Source organism: Micropterus salmoides, unplaced genomic scaffold, assembly GCF_014851395.1.
Source record: "Micropterus salmoides isolate LMB-PRFRI ecotype aquatic unplaced genomic scaffold, ASM1485139v1 Ms_hic_scaffold_18, whole genome shotgun sequence".
NCBI lineage: Eukaryota > Metazoa > Chordata > Actinopteri > Centrarchiformes > Centrarchidae > Micropterus > Micropterus salmoides.
In genome coordinates this window covers 27,687,053-27,706,993 of record NW_024040928.1, presented here as the reverse complement: position 1 = coordinate 27,706,993, position 19,941 = coordinate 27,687,053, and the positions used below count along the sequence as shown (strand labels likewise).

The 19,941-nt window shown below is 40.8% G+C and overlaps 1 long non-coding RNA gene across 1 annotated transcript; it reads right to left on the bottom strand.

Moving 5' to 3' along the window:
• Positions 1–814: 814 nt before the first annotated feature.
• Positions 815–7,046, bottom strand: LOC119908489. Its single transcript, XR_005445295.1, has 3 exons — positions 6,993–7,046; positions 3,514–3,609; positions 815–3,414 (listed from the first exon to the last, which is right to left on the bottom strand). It is a non-coding gene; the product is annotated as an uncharacterized LOC119908489 (long non-coding RNA).
• Between the last annotated feature and the right edge of the window lie 12,895 nt (positions 7,047–19,941).

The window sequence follows — 19,941 nt, the reverse complement described above, 5'->3', positions numbered from 1 at the left end:
GATATTGTGAGAGAAAGACAACAAGAGTAAAGTTAACTTCATCACTGTGATCATAATTATTGTAATGTTTCAGTATATTGTTCTAACAAGACAGTTTGAGCTGAAAACATTATGATGGAAATACTCACTGTTAATAACAGACAGAAGAACCTGAGAGTCTGGAGCTTGTTGTTGTCCTGATTTGTACTGTTGACAGATGTAAGGACCAACATCCTTGATTGTGACCTTCTTTATAACCAGAGAACAGTTCTCTGTAGCTTTGGTGTTTTCACCAAGTTCAACCAGCCTTATTTCCGAACGCAAAAAGAGCCATGTAGTAAATTCACATTTTTGCTGACCGTCTATCACATTTTCACAAGGCAAAGTGACTTCATCTCCAACTCTGACAGTGAAGGAGAGGGGAAGTTTTCCAGCTGCTGCTGTTGAGAAAATGATGAAAAATAAAGTGAAATGAGAAAATGTCTGTTATGTTCATAGTTAGTGACGATTATTTCTTTATCCTTAGTTTCCAAGAGTTCACTAAACTCACCACATTAGAAACAACAGATTTGGTTTTCTTAGTTAAATCAAATGTAGCTAATAAAAAATCTTTAATAATATTGATCAAGTTATTTTTTACAATGTGCCTTCCATTTATATATGTGATATATGTATTCTTACCTGTAAACTGAAGCACCGCTGGAAGAAATAAAGAAATCCATTTGAACTCAACCATCATGATTCTCTGAGTCTCTCCTTCTTCTGTCTCTTGTTCTCGTGCTCAGAACTGTCTGAGTTTCTAAACTAGTGCTTTAGTAGAGAGACGCAGGAGCTACTTCCTGTGGTTAGGATGATGTCACTTCCTCATAGTGACTTTTAGTCTGTTTTAGATTTCAGTCTCTGAATTTCTTGTCGATGTCTGAACAGCCAAAAACTCTGTTACAATTTTCACTTTTACATTTTTGAAATGTAGTTTTCTCTCATCCACTGTGACTGACAGAGACCCCAAATTATTGATCAGCAATATGAGATGCAGCCAACGGGGTTCACACTTTGTCCAGTCCCACAGTGTATTTGTGACAAAGATGTGTTTCACCTCCTGAAACGAACAACAGGAGGAAGTTGACGGAGTGAAGATTGTTAGTTAAGAGAAATGTTTGCAATATTGCAACTCTATTTGGCAGATCTGAGATCTGCTGGTTCCTCATTGCATCTTTGCAGTTCTTTTTGTTCAGAGATCTAAAGAGGAAGTGTTTCAGTGAGAATGTTGTTAACAACAGCAGCAGAGCTCTGCGGGTTTTACCCTCTTATGATGACCAGGTAAACATCAGAAACACATGAAGTTTTCTTCAGGCCTTACCATTATCCTTCCAGTGGGTCGGCCTTGTACTTATACTCCATGTTTGTGCTACTGACGAAAATACTGTAAACTTTCAGACAACCACTGCATCTCACTTGAAGTTTAAACGAGGCTCCTACACATAGGAGCAGTACTCTACAATGTTTCTTTATATTCATAAGTTGTATTAGTTATTTAAGATGATCAAACTTTCTGCCCTTCATTGTTTGTTCTAACCATATTCCTCAATGACATTTCACCTTGAAATAATCATTATTGATTTTTTTTATGGATGGGCAGGCTGGTCATAAAATGAACGTTGTGAATAGTAGGTTCTCCTCATTAAGAGAGGGGCTGTGCCCATTTACACGTGAGGCACACCAGCATAACTTCACACTTAAACTTCCCATCACACTGACGGGATCAACCTTTTTTTATGGAAACATTTCTAATTATGATCACCTATGTAAGAAATAATAATAATAATAATCTTTATTTATAGAGCAGTTTTCAAAACAATGTTACAAAGTGCTTTATAAAACCATTATAAATTATTCTTTTAAATATCTAAGGCTATTCTAAAACATACTGGGAGCCAGTGTAATGAAGCTAAAACAGGGGTGATGTGATCATATTTCTTTTGTCTGGTTAAAAGCCTGGCAGCTGAGTTCTGGACAGTCTGGAGTCGATCAACAGATTTTTGGGTTAAGCAAGTAAAAAGGCTGTTGCAGTTCCAGGCAAGATGAGATGAAGATGTGTAAAATGGTCTCAGTGTCCTTAAAAGTTAACATTGATTGTATTTTTGATTTCTAAGATGGTAAAAACATGATTGAACAAGCTTTGTGGTGTGCTGCTCAAAACTTAAATTACTTTCAAACCATACACCAAGATTCAACAGGCCTGATATGATCCATTAGGGAACCAGCAGATAGCAGTATTTTCTTTGCCATTTGCTGGGACCCAAGGACCAGGATCTCTGTTTTGTCTGAGTTCAGCTGGAGGAAATTATTCGACATCCAATTTTTGACTTCACAGAGGCAGTCGGTAAGTGAACTCAGCATTCAAGCGTCTGTGCATCTGACAGGCAGGTACATCTGTGAGTCATCAGCATAAGCATGAAAAGAGACACCATGTTTCTGAATAAGGTGTTCAGGGGGAAGCATATATAAATAAAATGGGTCCCAGGATTGACCCCTGAGGCACACCACCGAACAGAATAAAGAGACATAGTTATTCACAGAGACACAGACCCTACTATTTGACAGGTAGGATGAAAACCATTCTAAAGCAGGACCAGAGATCCTCACCCAGTGCCTCAGTCTGTCTAACATGATGTTGTGATCAATGGTGTTCCTGTTTAATGAAGTTGAAATCCAGCTGCTGTGTTCTGGACTGGCTGCAGAAAATTTTCACAACCGATGCAGGAAAAGACTTTTATATAGATTTTTATAAAACTCATAGTGGGCTTCCTAATATGAGATGAAATCCAGACTTGAACATTGTGTCCAAAGCCAGGAGTCTTTTCTCTGATGAGCTGATGTTGATATGGAAGTTGTTGATCAGTGGAGTCTGACAGAGGCAGAAGGGTCTCCAACGTTTTCATAGTTCACCACACCATCATCTTCATCAGTATTCACCGGTGAAACACAAACAAACCCTCACTCTGACACACTTTAACTGACAACTTTCACATCACTGACCCACATTTAACACAAGGAGTTAAGAAATAACCTGACAGCACCTGAACGCACCATCAGTTACTGTTACATATTTTTGCCACTTACAACTGTTTTTGTGGTAACAAAGGACATGCAGAAGGAAATTAAGTAATTAGTTAAATAAAAGTACCAAACTGTCACATGTTCCTCCAGCTGATTGACCAGAGAGGGAGTGTTTATGTGGTACCCCAAATCCAAAATGTTCCTCTTGACCACTTCAGTACAACTCAGTGAGTCTTGTTTCTGTTTGTCTTCTTCTATCTATATCTACACTTCAGAATGAAGAGCAGATGTCACAAACACTGGTTTGCTGTGTAAAGTACCAACTGTAAAAACATTATAAACTCACTGTGTTTTCATCCATCTGTGTTTTTGTCCCTGAAAAGAAAAGAGAAAGAGTCGACTTTAGTTTCCACAGTGAAAATCCAGCTTTATCAAAACTTCCTGTTTCTGAGTTTCATCTGTGAATGTTCTCACCTTTAGTTCTTGTCCAGATGTTGACTGCCACAACAATTATTATGAGTGCTGCTAAACCCACAGACACAACGATGAACCTCACCAAGTAGAACGATTCTGAAAACATTTTGTTGGAAAATAAATTAAAACAAAACACAAACCAATTAACTAATAGAGATATTCTATATAACAATCTCTACTTCATTCTCACATGAGGAGCAGAGGGCGAATCTTCATCTAGCGCCATCATCAGGTCAGAATTTGAATTTGTCTAATATTTTAGTTTATGAACAAACACCTGATAAGCTAATGGCATTTTCATCAGCCTCAGCTTTTGGATTTTATTGTTGCATTGATCAAAAATCTTTTGGAAAGAATCTACTTCAACACTATTAAACACTGCAGTTATACATTTAATGACTTTATTTTTTGTTTATTTTCCCATTCTCCGAGCCCGCCACACATTACAGAACATTTAGAGAGTTTGCCCACATCACCAAAACGTTCAAAACTGCCACAGTCAACATACATCTACATTATAAACAAATCTACAGTATTCGTGTATAAATTACATTCACAATTCTTATTGGAGTTAACTTAATTAGCAGAGTTTCAGGAGCAGGACCACACATCAATCACGTCATTGTCAGCATTTCCATAAATACTCATGCGTCCTATCTCCTCTTCTTCGCTCTCATATTCTGCACCCGAAATAAATTCTATATATGATTATTTGATTGTCAGTTGTTGACTAAAAACATATGTTGATACAACTATCAGTGGGGGCTTCGGCACCGAGATGTAAGCGTCCCTCACTGCCAACTTCCAACAAAAAGAGCAGTCGTATACCTCTAGCAACCACAGCAGCCGATCTCAGGGGCAAGGCGCTGGGATGCCACCGCCCCCGCTGCACACTTCCAACAACTACAGCAGCCAGTCCCAATAGGGGCTCCCGGGACCAAGATGCCATCACCCCAGTTATACCCCTCTAGGAACCGGAGCAGCTGATTTCAGCAACCGACTTCAGCCGGGGCACGGGGATGCCAGCGCCCCCGGCTGCCCGCCATCAACCAACTACAGCAACCGACTTCAGCCGGCGCTCCGAGCACCGGGATGCCAGCGCCTCAGCCATACACTTCTAGCAAACACAGCAGCTGGCTGCAGTAGGGGATTTTGGCACAGAGATGCTAGTGCCCCCCACTGAACCCTACCAACAACCTTAGTAGCAGGCTTCAGTAGGGGCTTTTGGCACCAGTCGTTTAAAGCTCACAGTCGTTTCGAGCTAACATCCGGCTAACAGTTGTTTCGAGCTAAACAACTCAGTCATTTCGAGCTAAAACCTGGCTCAAAGTCGTTTCGTGCCAACATCTGACCAATAGTCGTTTTGAGCTAACATCCGGCTAATGTTCGTTTGAGCTAACATCGGGTTCACGTCATTTCGAGCTCACAGTCGTTTTGTGCGAATAGTCGTTTCGAGCTAATGGACATTCTAATCAAAAGTTAGTTCAAGTTAAAGTTGGTTCTACCTAACAGTCGTTTTCAAGCGAACATCGAGCTAACATTCATTTTGATCAGACGTTTTGAACCAAAGTTTTTTTGCGTTAAAGTTGTTTCGATTGACTTCTAGCAACTACAGCAGCTGGCTTCAGTAGGTGCTTAGGCACCGGGATGCCAGCACCCCAGCAACCAGTTCCGGGATGCCTGCTACCCGCTGCCCACTGTCCATTACACAGAACCATCTGAAGTAATCATCGGAACCAGATATGAAGGAACGGACACTTTGTGTTGTTCTTTCCTCATGTTGTAATAAAGAATACTCTCCAGTTCCGATATAACTGATGCTAGCAGCATACATGCTAACCCCTTTGGTATAGTCATTTGAGCGACCGGGATGCCAGAGCCCTCCGGTGCTTACTCCTGTCAGTCATTGCTAATCTGAGTGCATCAAAAGGTTGAGCGAACAGTCGTTTGGCGCAAATAGTCTTTTCAAACGAGAAGGGGCTTTCCCTCTGTTCACTTCCAGTCATCAGTTAGCATTCTCACTTCTAATACACGTCATCACACGCCTGTCATTAGGACATGGCAGTACTTCCTCATAGGACGCCATTGGCACACCAAACGATGACAATTCTAGCTGCCTAGCATGGTTTAGTAACTGTGGGAGTTTGCTCTAGCAAGAGCTCCAGGAACCGCGATGCCAGCACTCCCAGCAGTCCACTCCCAGCAAGCCACGAACAACTGTGTCACCCCACAATACCAATTGTACACTGCTGCCACTCATTCTGCAGGTTTTTTTGGTGGTTCTATAGGGAAAGATGATTGGCAGCAGAATGGTCCCCGAAACTTTACCATCAACAGCATAGCTCTCTCTCGCTTTACAGGTAAGCTTGAAGAGCTTCAGCCACCATCACAACTACTACATCATAACATTCCTAAGTTTTGATTTTGTCACCACATCTTGTTTCATCAGCTACGCCCAATTCATGATGACCATAAAACGCACTTTACCTCAGCTGCACTAGCCTCTTTTCCAAACTTCTAACTGGTGTGTCCAGCCTCTAACTATTATCAGATAACCTTACTACTTAGAGGTCTTCAGTGTCAAGAGCCGTCTCAAGACTACATCGAGCACCTGATACATAAATGCACTGCTGGTACTCCCGAGCATCCCATCATCACATTTGTTCAGATCTCAAGGGTGTCACATTATCCAACGCTCTCTCAAATTACTAGAAGTTTTTTGGGGGTCTGTCGTGCCTGGGTGCTATGGCGGATTTCCCTATCGCATCTTCCCCACAACGCTTTCGAATATCTATTCAGCAAGCCTTGCACATCTTTCGGTTTCGATCATCAATAAATCATTTAATCATATTGATTGGATGGTCTTTGCTAGTGAAGTGAAGCTAATTAGAGTTTCAGGAGCGGGACAACACATCAGTCATGTCATTGCCAGCATTTCCATAAATACCCACATGTCCTATCTCCTCTTCCTCGCTCTCACCATCTGCAGCCCTCCCCCACCCATTTCTCTGTCCTGCCTCCTGATCCCTGTTATGGCAGAAAATTGTGTCCTCTTACATTTAATCTTTTATGCATGTTCTTTTACTATTATTATTATGTATTGTGTTTTATCCTTAACCTTTCCTCTCCTAAACTTCTTATGTTAGTCTGTCCACATTTACTAGAGTTTAGGTCAGAGCTGTGAGATTGTTTTGGTGCTTTCCCTCTCTTGTTGTTCCTCTCCTGGAATGTTCATTCAAGGCTTCTTCCTCTCGGGTTATTTCCCTATCACATGTCTATTCAGCAACTGCAAGTCTCATACATCTTTCCGTTTTAATCATTAATAAGTCATTTAATCGTATAGATATAGGTTAGAAAATTCCTCATGTTTACCATCTGCTGTCACTAAATGAGAAAGAATCATGTCATCTTAAACAGTGACCAGATAAACAAATGTTTTGGTGGTTTTAGTCATCTTGAACAGCTCAGCATATTCTCACCTGTTTTCTCACCTGAGGACTGAGGGCTGAAGGTGAACAGCTGCACTTTTCCAGAGTAACCATCTGTCACTTCACACTTCAAGTTAGACTTTGATTTGTAACTAAAATGAGAATCCAGGAAAGACACAGCGGCGTAGCAGCCAGACTGTGATGTCTTCATGTCTTTGTTATCTTTGTCCACATCTTTACCCTCATACAGCCACTTCACTGTGTGTCTACACTATCCATGTGTCAACACAGAGCAGGTTAACGTCACCTTATCAGCGTCCTTACGTTCAGTCACTGGTGAAGATGGAGATATTGTGAGAGAAAGACAACAAGAGTAAAGTTAACTTCATCACTGTGATCATAATTATTGTAATGTTTCAGTATATTGTTCTAACAAGACAGTTTGAGCTGAAAACATGATGGAAATACTCACTGATAATAACAGACAGATCAACCTCAGAGTCTGGAGCTTGTTGTTGTCTTGATTTGTACTGTTGACAGTGATAATAACCATCATCCTCATCTGTGACCTTCTTTATAACCAGAGAACAGTTCTCTGTAACACTCAGTCTGTCTGATTTAGCTTTGGCGTTTTCACCAATCTGCCCAAGTTCAACCAGCTCTGCTGCCGCTGTGTATCCTGAACCAACAAAGATCCATCTAATATATTCACATTTTTGCTGACCGTCTATCACATTTTCACAAGGCAAAGTGACTTCATCTCCAAATCTGACAGTGAAGGAGAGGGGAAGTTTTTCAGCTGCTGCTGTTGAGAAAATGATGAAAAATAAAGTGAAATGAGAAAATGTCTGTTATGTTCATAGTTAGTGACGATTATTTCTTTATCCTTAGTTTCCAAGAGTTCACTAAACTCACCACATTAGAAACAGATTTGGTTTTCTTAGTTAAATCAAATGTAGCTAATAAAGAATCTTTAATAATATTGATCAAGTTATTTTTTACAATGTGCCTTCCATTTATATATGTGATATATGTATTCTTACCTGAACTGAAGCAGCGCTGTAAGAAATAAAGAAATCCATTTGAACTCAACCATCATGATTCTCTGAGTCTCTCCTTCTTCTGTCTCTTGTTCTTGTGCTCAGAACTGTCTGAGTTTCTAAACTAGTGCTTTAGTAGAGAGACGCAGCAGCTACTTCCTGCGGTTAGGATGTCACTTCCTCATAGTGACTTTTTGTCTGTTTTAGTTTTCAGTCTCTCTAAATTCCTTGTTGACGTCCAAAAACTCCTTTACATTTTTTAAATGTAGTTTTTTCTCATCCACAGTGACTGACAGAGACCCCAAATTATTGATCAGCAAAATGAGATGCAGACTTTAGTAAAGAGGTCACAGCAGCTTGACATCCACCGTCTACTAACACATACGACAAAGTCACTGATTACATGGCAAAGGAATATGTTTCTACGGTCATTGAACTAATTTAACGGGGAATCTGTCACAAATCCTCCCAGCTCATAAACTTCATGTAGTTTTGTCTCAGTTTTTGTATCAGTAAACAAATTCTCCTGTCATTTCAGATTCCAGTTCTTCCTCCTGCCTGATCATCACCCAACTCCCCTCACCTGGTTGTTCCCACCTATCTCCTCACCTGCAGCTCATTTCCCCCCATCAGTCTCAGTACTTATGCCAGCCCCTCTTCTCTTGCTCCTTATCAGATGGACTAGTGTCTTCTGTCTAGTTATCCAGGGTTCTGCCTGACCTGCTAGTGTTTGACCCTGTTGGACTGTTTTCTAGACATTTCTCCTACTGCCTGTTTGGATTCGTTTGCCTTCTTCAGACTGATTTTCTGGTGTTCTGTGTCAAGTGAAACTGACCTTGGTCTTTTTATTGCCTGTCTATGAGTCTTTCTTCTGTCTTCAGTTCAGCCAGTTTCCTCTGAGATATGACGGTAACAAATAAACTATATTAAGATCTTTACTCTCAATAGTCTCAAGTTCACACTTTGTCCAGTCCCACGGTGTTTATTTCGCAATGATGTGTTTCACAACCTGAAAAGAAGAAGAGGAAGTGTTTTAGCGAGAATGTGTTTAACAACAGCAGCAGAGCTCTGGAGGTTTTACCCTCTAATGATGACCAGATAAACATCAGAAACACATGAGGTTTTCTTCAGGCCTCGTACTTGTTACCATTATCCTTCCAGCGTGTCTGCCTTGTGCTTGTTGTCCATGTTTGTCCTGTCTATTTAATAAAACTTGCCTTGCTTGCGTATGTCACCAATGTTATCAGGTAGGTGAGGAGGCACAGAGAGGACTCGAGGAGGTACAAAGTGAGAAATTAGAAAGGCTCCTTGATTTTATCTGCTCCCTGCTTGAACATGACACTGGAAGGTTAGATGTCCCCCAGAGGAGGGAGGTGGTTCTACTAGTAGAGGCAGAACATTCACAGTAAAGAATATTCACTTCCCATTATGACACTGTTAGTACATGAAGAAACCACAATACACAGTGCAGAATTAAGTGGTAAACATTTCTTTATTTGCGGATTATACTACTATTATCAGATATAATAAAGAGAAGATTATTACGGACTCCATGTAGTCTGAAAATGACGATTTAAGGAAGTTAACAAGACTTAAATGCTCGTAAAACGCAGTGGTTTTTTGATATGAGATGAAATCAAGACTTGAATATTCAGACTAAAATAGAAATGGCTGAGCACAAAACACACTAAAATGTCTCAATTGATAAATAAAAACAATAATCAGTAATAAAAATTAAAAAATGATCTCTGTAAAGCAGTGCTTGAAGTGGGCTGGTTCTTATCGATAGAGTACCGGCACTTCTACATTTCACTCTTTGGCGTCACAGGACTTTCTCGCTCTTTTCATATCAGGTTGTCTGGGCACTATGTGACGCTCACCTGTCTGAGGAGCCAGAGGAGGGAGAAGCTCGGGTGCCTTTAATGCAGCCGTGTGCATAAAGTTGCTCGTCAATGTCACTTTTCGTGAATCCACCAATCACAGCCTGGATGGGCGGGACATTAAAACAGCGATTTTGAAATGAGATATTCCTTTATTTATCCACTGTGGAGGAAATTCAAGTAAAAAATGTTAATCTCATTGTTAACCATGAATGGTTATGATCAGAGACCACAAATGATCTTCCTCAGATAAAAGTAGCCTAATGGTGCTTTCAGACCAAAAGCGTAGCGAGTGTTCGGGGCGGTGAGTGTACAAACAAAGTCATTACCAAGACGCTTAGAGCCTCGATTTCCTGTTGGGCAGCGCGAAGGGGGCGGTGCTGGCGACGCGAAGAAATTCGCACGAGTTGAATATTTTCAATTCAAGCAAGAAATTCGCATGACGCTGAGTTGCGTCAGAGCGTTGTGTGGAGAGGGCCAGGCAGAGCGGGCGATTGAAAATCTGCTGGCCGGCGGAGAGCTGCTAAACTAGGGGGAGAGTAGCTGGGAACAGCTCTCTAGCATTTGGACAAATAAAGACACGTAGTCGGGCTGGATTACGCTCTGACAACTACGGCGTTTGCTTGCGGGAGGAGCTAGGAGTAAACTGCTTTTATTAAATTAGCTTTTTACTTTGGTTTTTAGGATTACAACGTTGATTTATCTTCACTCGAGCTTCTCAGCAGCTAGATTCCGTGCACATCCGGTTCCAGTGTTGTTAGCGTCATTTGGCACTACTTCATATTTATTTAAAACTGGACATTGCTGGGAGAAAAGATAGCGAGGAGGTTGAACTACCTGGTGACTTTACAGTGACCAAGTTAGCATAGCATAGCCCTGATTGATCCAAACTCCATTCAGAAAACAAACATTTTAGAAGTTGCTGTTCTGCTTACATGCTGACAGACCTGAAAAAGCATGATTTTATATGTTTAGCAAATCTGCATCAAATTGTAATTATTTGGCATCAGTTTGATCTCTTTATTGCTATTAAATCACAGCAAAACGTTTACTTTAGGTTCATACAGCTGTAGTAATGACGAGTTGTGTTTATACAAGAGAGTGCTGCGTGGATTATATTCGCGTCTGAATACCGCGTAAGAAAAGAACACACCTGTGTTTAACATGCAGTGCATTTTAAAATATTGAAGCATTATCTCCTAATTAGATTTTTTTGCTAAATGCTAATTAAGAATGTATATTTTTTAAACCATCCAGACTGTAATATTAATGTAGTATTTTGTGATCACACTTGAACAACCTGGTGTAAATGTGGCAGGTTATCTAATCAGAAAAGGATGACTTATCATCTCACCACAAATAAATACAAGTGCATCCTTTTGACTGATGTAGACTATCATTAGCTGAAGAAATGTCAGACACATTGCAAAGTAACAGTACTTTAACTTTTACTTTGGTGTGGAAGACCGGAGTTCAAATGCCACTGTGACCATCCACCAATGTGTCCCTGAGAAAGACACTTTAGGCAATTTTAAGTCACTTTGTATAAGTGGCACTACCAGCAGAGTTTCAGGAGCGGCACCACACATCAATCACGTCACTCCCAGCATTTCCAGAAATGCCCACACGTCCGATAGCGATAGTGATATCCTGATAGTCATTGTCTGAATTATTCGGACGGACTCACGACACTTTCAACGTTCACGTCGGCAGACCCAGCAACAGAAGCCGAACTCTTGTCCTCCGTCTCCACGCTTGAGACCCCGCTTTCCACAACCCCAAAGCCAGCGAGGAAGTGAGCGAGTCCAGCTTTAACTCCATCTCTTCCACGGTCCAAGTCTCCTCAACAATCAGGAACATTTCAACCGATGAATCTTTAGCCTCTCATCAAACAGCCCCCTGCTGGACACTTCCAAAAACTACAGCAGCAAGTTCTATAGGGGCCCCCGGCACAGAGATGCCAGCTTCCCCAATCATACACCTCGAGCAACCTCAGCAGCCGGTTTCAGTAGGGGCTCAGGCACCAGGATGCCCACTGCCCACTCTCAGCAAACGCTAACTCACCAGATGGTCTGTTGCGCAGGTCCATCCAAAGTCATTGTCTGAAACAGTTTTGACAGGACAGATACTTGTGCTTTTTTTTTTGCTCATTTGCTTATTTCAATAATCATCTTCATTTCTGACATGACTGTTGCTAGCAGCTTACATGCTATCCTATTCTGTACAGTCGTTTCAAGCTCATGGTCATATCAAACTGAGGGTTTTCAAGCTCATGTGAGCTCACAGTCGTCAAGAGCTCACTTCCTGCTAACAGTCATTTTGAGCCAAGAGCCATTTTCTAAGTCATTCTGAGCAATGGTCTTGTAGCTAAGTCCATATACAGTAGTTGTTTTTAAGCAAACAGTCGTTTCCAGCCAAGTCGTTTCGAGCAACAGTAGATTCGAGCTATATTCATTTGTGCCATAGTCGATTCATAGCAGTCACCTTCTTGCAAAGCCTGTTACGGTCGTTTCTAGCTAAGTCGTTTCAAGCAAACTGTCGTTTTAAACCAAAGTTGTTTCGCGCAAAGAGTCGTCTCAATTGAACTTCAAGCTAACAGTCGCTTTGAGCGAACATCAAGTTAGGAGACGTTTCAATCATATCATTGTTTTAAACCAAAGTCATTTCAAGCCAACATCGAGCTATAAGTCTTTTCAAACAAGTCGTTCATTGTCAATAAATCATTTAACTGTATCTGTTGATTGTGGTCCTTGCTGGTGAAGTGGCGCTACCAACAGAGTTTCAGGAGCGGGACCACACATCAATCACGTCACTCCCGGCATTTCCATAAATACCCACACATCCCATCTGTTCTTCGCTCTCGCATTCTGCACCCCTCCCGCCCACCGCTTTCTCTATCCGGTCTCCTCATCTCCTTCTATAGGGGGGTCCATCGTGCCTGGGTTCTCGGCGGATTTCCCTATCGCAGCTTTACCACAACACTTTCGAATGTCTATTCAGCAACTGGCTACTCTACAGACCTCTGCATGCCACATATACACCAGGACAATACTGCCAGTGTGTCTCGATCAAGTGTGATCACAAAATACTGCATTTATAATATAGTCTGTTAAGTATTCATATAAAGATGGTTTAAAAATATACATTATTTTTTTGTTGTCTATAATAAATTATGATTCAGCAAACGAATCAGATTAGGAGATAATGCTGTGATATTTCATAACTTATTGCCAATCAAATACAGGTGTGCTCTCTTCTTACTTTTACCTGAGAAGATAAAGTGTGGTTGAAACACTTTTTCAGTCACATTGACATGAAAAGTAGTCTGTACATAATTTGGTCTCTCTTCATCAAGCTACACCAATGAGCATGACTAGTTAACTGCTCACTGCTCTACACCGTAAGCTTGAATATTTCCATTACGGCAGAAAGCATTTAAAGCATAATATTCTGTGTGTAGCTATTTATTATTAAACATGTTAGCATTAAAGCAACAGACACTGCTGTCTGCCGGCTCAGCGTCAGCACAGTTTTGATGAACTATCTAAAGGCTTCAACTACTCGTGTAAATGTGCTGTTATTTAACTGCAGTGGAGTCTTTTCTCTGATGAGCTGATGTTGATATGGAAGTTGTTGATCAGTGGAGTCTGACAGAGGCAGAAGGGTCTCCAACATTTTCATAGTTCACCACACCATCATCTTCATCATTATTCACCTGTGAAACACAAACAAACCCTCACTCTGACACACTTTAACTGACAACTTTCACATCACTGACCCACATTTAACACAAGGAGTTAAGAAATAACCTGACAGCACTTGAACGCACCATCAGCTACTGTTACAGAGAGAGGAACTGTTTTTGTGGTAACCAAGGAAATTAACTAATTAAAGTCAAAGAAAATAAATACATAGTATATTAAATGAGTAGGCTACCCCAAACTTCCCATGTTCCTCCAGCTGATGACCAGAGAGGGAGTGTTTATGTGGTACCCCAAATCCAAAATGTTCCTTTTGACCACTTCAGTACAACTCAGTGAGTCCTGTTTCTGTTTTCTATATCTACACTTCAGAATGAAGTGAACTAATCTAGCTAGTCTTCAGTGGCTTGCCGAGCTTGAGGCGACTATAAACGCTGAACACAGTGCATCACCGAAGGCCACAGATGTAGCAATCTGCGATCCACTGAAGCGTGCCCCCACTCGGGATTGCCACCAAAAATAAGAAAGGCAAAAAAACAAAGTGGAAAGTTCTTTAAACCTGCCCGGTGGCTACCTAGTTAGAGTGCTCAACAGCAAAAACTCCCAAGCTACTGAGTTACCCCAGTCAAAAGCACAACATGTAGCCACAACTTACAGATATTCTAACAAAAGAGACAACCACTACACTCAAGGCCATCAGATGCACATCTTTATCTCACCTTATGGTTGTTCTATCCCGGACGAGCCCCCATTTGTTACGTCCCACCCTTTGGTGGCAACATGGGACGAACAACATCCCAACACTGACCCAAACTCAACACAAATAAACACCTTTAAAACAACCAAATCAAGGGAATTTATTAACATAACTAGACAATAAATTAAGAACACCAAAAACACAACACAAAAATGCCCCAGCTGGGAGGCAGCAAGGCTAGCGGTCCCAAATCAAGAAGGGTCCCCTCCTGACACTTGCACAGCAGCTTTTAAAGCCCGCCTTCCAAGGCCAGGTGGACCTTATTCGGTAATTAGCTGGAGCACTCCCAGAACAGAACTGAAAGACAGAAAACATGGACACAGCACAGGGAAATACATACAGCCGTAACAAGAGCAGATGTCACAAACACTGGTTTGCTGTGTAAAGTACCAACTGTAAAAACATTATAAACTCACTGTGTTTTCATCCATCTGTGTTTTTGTCCCTGAAAAGAAAAGAGAAAGAGTCGACTTTAGTTTCCACAGTGAAAATCCAGCTTTATCAAAACTTCCTGTTTCTGAGTTTCATCTGTGAATGTTCTCACCTTTAGTTCTTGTCCAGATGTTGACTGCCACAACAATTATTATGAGTGCTGCTAAACCCACAGACACAATGATGAACCTCACCAAGTAGAACGATTCTGAAAACATTTCGACTGCACAGTCTGGAAAAGAAATGAATACATTTGTTTAAAACAGTGAGTAAAAGAGAGAAATACACATTTCAAAAACGTTCCTTTGTTGTTTAAAGGACAGAAACTATAGCAGTCACCCAAACTGTAAAGCAAATTAAACACTTTATGTATAAAATAGTGACTAAAAGAAGAGAAATATGTTTCTAAAATTATTGTTTGAACAAGTATTAGAAAACATGCTTCACTTATATCCCAAGATTCCAACATTGTATTGTGGATGGCTTTCTTGTAGATTTTGTATGTAATATATAATATATACATTATCATGAAAGAAGATGAAGGACTAGTAATCAGCTGTTGGAAAAAGAACATTTTATTTTCCTCATGAAACTTAATTTCACCTGCTGCTGTTACGATTTTGTTGAAATTGAAATGAAGTAACAAAACAAACAAAATGCGCACAGGCATCGATGTTGCCTGTGCACACACGTGCTTGCGGAGGGATCAACACATTTTAATTTCTGATCGGCTTATCGGCTCTGGCATTAAGTAGGCTACAGAGAAAGCTATGAACTCAGCACAAAAATGATTGTCCATTAATTGAATATAGGGGGACAACTTCAAGGGAGTCAGTGCGTGAGTGTGCGTGGCCGAGCAGTGTGGAGAGAAAATGCTCAGCAGAACGAGAGAATGAGAAAAGGCAGAGCTGAAACAGAAAAGCCAGGTGGAAAGTGCCCTTAAATGCTGTAAAATTACAGATATCTTTAGATTAACTTAATATTAACTTACTTCTCAGCGTGAGAAATACTTGATCAACCAGAATCAATAAATGTAAATACAGATAATCATGTGACGCTTTGGAGGAAAGGACGTCTCATGTCTCCTCTCATGTTGTTCCTTCTCCTGGTTTGGTTTCCTTGCGTCTCTCCATGAATCCCCGGTGAGGGAAGTGTGGATGCAATTAAGAGACTTGAGAAGCACCCTGTGAGACGCATCCAGAAGAGACTCATGGAGATGCACCTGAAGGGTACCTCTGGCGTCATGTGACTAGGTTTTGTCACTTTTTCTGAAAGCGCTGTTATTGGACGCCCTGAGATGAGAACGGTCTGGCAGCCTCTGTGATTTGCAGATCTTAATTAATTAACAGGACAGTTTCTCAGATGTAGCCCATCTGTAGGCTATAATTGAATTATCGATTTTAGTGTCCAAAAAAATAAGGGGCCAGGGAGGAGGTTCATAAACAGAAAAAAAAATCTCTAGATGAAAGTGTCAAATCTACAAGAACAAACATTCCCTCTATTCCCCCTTTTGAATACGCCCAATTCACAGCAAAGCCTCTAAAGGTGCATGATAGTGATTGTGGGCTAAACTCACGATATATCCTCACTACTAAATCCGATTGTGAAGTCTAATATAATTTTCCGCTGCATGTTTAAAGGCAGTGTGTGATGTTGCAGCCTTGCAAAGTGAAGCAATGTGGTTCCTTGAAAATAACAACACTATTTTTGAGAGTTTCTCTCTACAATGTCAGAATAACTTGTAGGTTTCTCGTAAATCTACTACAGTAATCTTGGAAATTCTTTTCCCCTCTCCCCTGGCTCCAATTCTTCTATTACAATGGACATAATGTGAAGTTGTGTCTTTACATCTTAATGATATTGCACATAAATGAGGAGTCTATATAATAATTAATAAGCCTACAAAAAGAATTCTGTGACGATAATTACAAATTTACTCCATACGATGCCAACTAGCCTCCCTGGCTTTGTCGGCTGCCACGGTGTTAGATTTGGCCTCATGTGTCCTCATGTTCTGACACAGTCAATGTGAATTCTTCTGGAGAAATACGGAGCATGTGCCGTTGCGAAAAACTCGGGGTGAAGCACGGGTGAACACGCACCTTTTATGCAAATACGCCCAACTCCAATTAAGTTAACACCGACTCAACTAACCAACATCTTGTACATCGTCATAGTACCGTTTATCTCCAGTGTAGGCGGTCAGAGTTTGTCAACCCTGAATTTGCTGATAACCCTGAGTTAACTCTGAGAAGGTTGAACTCCCTTCATAATACAGGCCATTGATCTACAGTATATGTGGATAAATTACATCCTCAACTCAGATTGGTTTTATTTTGTGTACATGAGTAGGCTACTTCCTGTCTCACCGTCTTGTGTTGTTGTTGTTAGTGCTGCTTTTGATACTGATCTTGGTGGTGGTGGTGTTGATCTTGGTGGTGGTGCGGTTGGTGCTGTTGTTGATCTTGGTGGTGGTGGTGCTGCTGTTGTTGATCTTGTTTCATCCTCAACTGAGAAATTAAAAAAGAAAAACCAACAAACTGTAAAATCAGAAAATCCCTCAAATAAGAAAGTGTGTCAGGAGTGTAAAGTCAAAGGCAGGTTGAGGCCCCAAATGCAGGAAACTAGCAGGTGCAGATTCAGTTTGCAGGTTTATTTGAACAGAACTCAAAAACTCACGATACAAGCAGTCGTATCTGGCAAAGTCCAAACAGAAACTCAGTCCAACAGAAATAGAAATCCACAAGGGAACATCAGTACAGAACAGGTAGGAAATAACACACGGAGCAAACTGGACACTCAACTAGTGATGATGACCAGACAGAGACCGAACAGAGATTAGTGGCCTGTACTATGAAGGGAGCTCAATCTACTCAGAGTTAACTCAGGGTTGACAAACTCTGACCGCCTTCACTGGAGATAAACGGTACTACGAAGGTGGATAAGATGTTGGTTAGTTTAGTCGGTGTTAACTTAATTGGAGTTGGTGCATGTTCACATAAAAAGGGGTGTGTTCGGCTGTGCAGGCAGAGTTTTTCACAACGGCGCATGCTCTCTATTTTCCCCAGAAGAATGCACGTTGATAGTGTGTCAGGATGTGAGCAGTTTAAAGACACGTTAACGGCCCAATCTAATATTTTGTTGCAGCCGACAAAACCAGGGAGGCTTGTTGGCATCGCATGGAGTAAATTTGTAGCCTAATTATCTTCACAGTGTTCTTATTGTAGAATTGTTCAAATCTCTATTAGGCCTCTTCTTTCATGTGTAATATGATTAAGATGTAAAGGTAAAACTGCACAAGGTCCATTGTAATAGGAAAAAAAAAGGAGCCAGCGGAGAGGGGGAATAATCCGAGAGAAAATTTAATTTCCAAGTTTAATCCACAAGTAAAAAACTTGAATATTCTCTGACATTATAGTCACACATTTATGAGAGAACCTTCACTTTGCAAGGCTGCAACATCACACACACGTCTGCCGTGTATTATGCATGCGGTGAGAAATTATATTAGACTTCACAATCAGATTTAGCAGTGAGGAAATATGCACCTTAGAGACTTTGCCTTGGATTTGGCGTATTCAGTATAGAAAACTCAAGAGTGATTTATATTTGTGACATTAATTTTAGGGAATTTCCGATTTTTGTTCCTGTAAAGTTGGCACTTTCATCTAGGATTTTTTTCTCGGTTTATTAACCCCCACCCTGGCTCCGTATTTTTTGGACACGTTAAATAGTCAATCTAAATATGTGAAAATATTTAGGATAAATTAATTGTAGCCTAAAGATGGGCTACATCTAAGAAATTGTCCCGTTAATTAGGATCTAAAATCACTGAGGCTGCAGGGCGTAATTCTGATGCGTTTCCTAACTTAATCTAATCTGCAACCACAGTGGAACAAGTAGGCTAAGGATGAAATTTAAATATGATATTATATGTTATGTTTTTGTATTATATTACCCTATATTATATTTTATGAAAAGGCATGTATTACTATCCAACTTATCCTTAACACTGAGTACAGATGTGTTTAGTCCACGTGCAGGGTAACCTCGAGTTAACCACGAACAAAACCTGCTTGGAGCAATTTAGAGATGCAGCGTAAGCTGCCATGGCAACAGATCTCGGTTAACACCTATCCACCTTTCGTAGTACGCGTTAACCGGGAAGTTACACCCGACGTCACGAAGTTACCCGGATAAGCCAGTTACCTCGCTTCGTAGTATAGGCCAGAAGGCTGTAATAACTCACACAAGCAGGGTGATTATAACAGGTGAGAGCCATTAGGCCAATCTGAGGCCTGTTCCACGAAGCAAGTTCAACATACCCAGAATATCTTTGTTATCTGGCTTCACTAACCCCAACAATCCCAACCGGGATAAGCGGTCACACAAAGCTGGTTATCAACTCTAAGTCAACCCAAGGTTTAACAATCCAACAATGAGCACAGTAGATAAGTAACACAGCTGCAGCTGACACATACAGGACCAACACAGAAAATCACAGAGTGTATGAATGACATGAACAGATGGATAGCCTATGAATGCTTAGTTTGATGTGTTCTTATGGCGTGTATGACATTTTAGAGATATTCTTTCAGCTTGGCTCTGTGTCAGCATTTCCACATCAAAAGCCTCGGCCACTGAATAAGTGGTCGCTCCAACTCAGCTGTAAGAACGTCCCGTCACTTCAAAAATCTGATAAATTTATTTAACGCACTCAGGACTGTTCCAAACATTAAAATGTGCTCTACTATGTGCTTCAAAAGACTGAATCTGAATATTTAGGCTACTGAAAACTCCCGCACATTACCTGCGCCCACATTGCAAAAGGTGGGGCAGTACATGTCCAGTCTCTGTAATACAAGATAGCTGCTAAGCTAAAATGAACACAATATTAAACTTAATTTCAATAGACCTACATAATATTCATCCTCGCATAGAAAAATGGAACCTGTTTTAATTGCTGCGACAGGCTGTGTGAAACAGACTTGCGAGCAAATAAAAAAAATACACTTAAAATTAAAACGCAAAATACTTTATTTATTTTTATTTTTTTAAAGTTAAAGAACCAACGAACATCCAACCGGCCTCACAACCACAGATCACATGTAACCACACCAGCCCAGGACCTCCACATCCAGCATCTTCACCTCCAAGATCGTCTGGGACCAGTCACCCACACTGCTGCTG